The sequence below is a fragment of the Babylonia areolata genome, chromosome 26 (genome assembly GCF_041734735.1).
Source record: "Babylonia areolata isolate BAREFJ2019XMU chromosome 26, ASM4173473v1, whole genome shotgun sequence".
In the NCBI taxonomy this organism is placed as follows: domain Eukaryota; kingdom Metazoa; phylum Mollusca; class Gastropoda; order Neogastropoda; family Buccinidae; genus Babylonia; species Babylonia areolata.
In genome coordinates this window covers 1,907,501-1,910,201 of record NC_134901.1, presented here as the reverse complement: position 1 = coordinate 1,910,201, position 2,701 = coordinate 1,907,501, and positions in this window count along the sequence as shown.

Genomic DNA, 2,701 nt, shown 5'->3' with positions numbered 1-2,701 from the left:
CATGTATGATTCAAGGAGAAATGCTCAGCGAAGCTGACCAAAGGACAAAGGCTGAGAGACTGACGCTTCAGAGAGGTGTTTTGCCATAGTTATGTTTGTTGAAACAACAGTTTCGCAAAGTTGAAGCCTCGTGAATCTCGAACTTACTGCTAACATTGTCAGGAAATTAGTTTTCTTCTAACATTGTCAGGAAATCAGCTTGGACTGCCACTTTTCTAAACCCAACGATGGCAGAGTTGCGTTGTGACATGCCATCTAGGTAGTCATCAGTCAGAGGTAATGATTTTTTGTTCGTCTGTTTTTAATCTGTTTTTGTCACAACCCATTAGGGGTTGCCCATGAACCTCTGCACCTTCCCAGACTAACTAACACCCCAACAACACAAAACACAGAGACATAGAAAGTTCATCTCAATTCTTTACTGTTGATGTGCTTCGAAAACTCTGGTCCAGACACACAAATTTAATACACTTACCTATAGCACCATTCTTCAGCTTTATGACAATATAATTATCAAGGTGTGCTCAAGCAACTGCAGTACCATTTCCATGCAACGTCATTTCACTTGAACCAAAGTCAAACCCATCAGTGGACGACCAGTGTTCATGAACCCACTCGAGGCCTGTAGTCACATGCCTGCCGAACTGAGGAGTGTATCAAAGGACGGATACACTGGACAAGGAAGTTCTTGGGAATATGGAGGTTGGGAAAGGGAATGGGGCGTGAAGGAATTTGGGTTGAACAGGGAGGAAGGGGAACGAAGACCACTGCAGAGACGAATCCTGGAGTTCAGTTGGGGTGGCAGACAGGGGAAACCCACAGGAAAAAGTCAAGGGAACAAATCTGTAACAAGACTCCCGTGTCTCTGTAGACTATGCTCTAACACGTTATGAAAGAGTACCCCCCCACCTGGAGTGGTACAGAATGCACTAAGGGAATAACTGGTTATCTTATTATATACAGTCACTTTCACACAAAGCTACTAACGCCAAAAGTACATGAAATGTTTATGGTTTCTCCAGTTATGGAGGAGTTAAACTCGCATATAATCCGAAAGGGACATTTACCCTAAATGACAATATCTATCCTTGTGGTTTCAAACTACCGAAACAAAACTCGGTGAGGCAATATTGCAATCTCCCAATCACATTCCAAACACCACACAAATGTTTTGGAAATCTTAGGCTGCAGTTAGACACAATTCACTAAGGAAATAAATCTGAAACAACTCGAGCTGAATACATAGCAAAATAACAATTCTAAACACAACCTTATCAATTATTCCAAAATATCTAGAAATAAAAGAATACTGGATTTAAAAGATTTCCGTTAAAAGAATCCCAAAATGCAAACAAATGTCACAAGTTACAACACTAACACCACGAGGACAAACTAACTATACAACTTCCCCCTCACCTGTCACCAGGAATCAGGCACACCACTGGCCCAGGAGAACACACAGAACACAGACCCACACAGAGGCAGAAGGGGGTCACACAAGAATCGAACCCCGCAACTGTCCAAGAGGGCACCCAACAGCTCGCATGCTGGCTCGGCGACCCTTCTCCTACCAAAGCTCGGCACCAAAGGCAAAGCAAAACTCTTCCTATACAACGACGTTAACTCCGAACTCATCACGAGTTCAGAACGAGAAGGAATACGGACATGATAGACACATCACAACAGATTCACGTGCTTTAATTCGGAGCTGAACTGAGCACACAAGAGAACGATAGAGCAAAAAGGGGAAAAGAGAAGGAGGGAGAAAGGGAGAGGGGAAAGGGGGAGGGAAAGGGAGACGAACACGCGCACAAATGAATGCCACGAGCTGTGACAGTTTTCTTCGTGAAAACTGTCCAGTGGCCTGGATTGTTCTTTCTCACTCTCATGATAATGGGATGTCACCGACGTTAGCATAGATGTGGTACATGTTTATTCAAATATATACCATTGCAGTACGTTGAAGTGTTATCTGTGGTTTGTCGTTGTTGTATCTTAGCATGCTTAAAAATTTAGTGTTTGGACTATTCAAGCGGTCTTCTCACGTGTGCATGTGATTTGAGTTGCAGAAGTTCGGTAATTATGTCACTGTGGAACGGCATTTTTGTTACATTGGCACCTATTCTGGGATATGGACCACGCATGTACGTCAGGATAAACACTGGTTTATGTTGCTTTCTTGACGAAGTTATGGGGTCACATCTCCCGAATATTCACCGTGTTCACAAACCAACAAAGTGACTTATTTCTTCAGTGTAAACTGCATTCTGCCCCCAACCCCACCCCCTCCCCGCCCCGACTTTTTTTCTTATTTTTCTTTTCCGTCTTTCGTTCTTTCCTCCTCATCTTCTTTCCTTCTTTCCACACTCCTTTCTTTCTTTGATTTTTCTTCCTCTCCTCATGTCGTCATCCGTTGATCATTCAGCTGGACGTTCAAACTGCTGCTTGCAGATTGTGTCCACACACACACACACACACACACACACACACATTGTCCACCTCCTCATTCAAACACCTGGCAGCCCCAGGGCCTTGCTGTTGCCACAAGGGACAGGCTCTGTTGGAACAGCAAGCCTTGATCGGACTTTGGTGGTTTCAAAGGTCAGCCGTTCGGGTCTCCCAGTGCGCCACATAGCCGGAACGGTGGCTTATTGGATGAAACACTCAGATCACGCCTTCAGCCGTGCTGCAGTTCCCCATG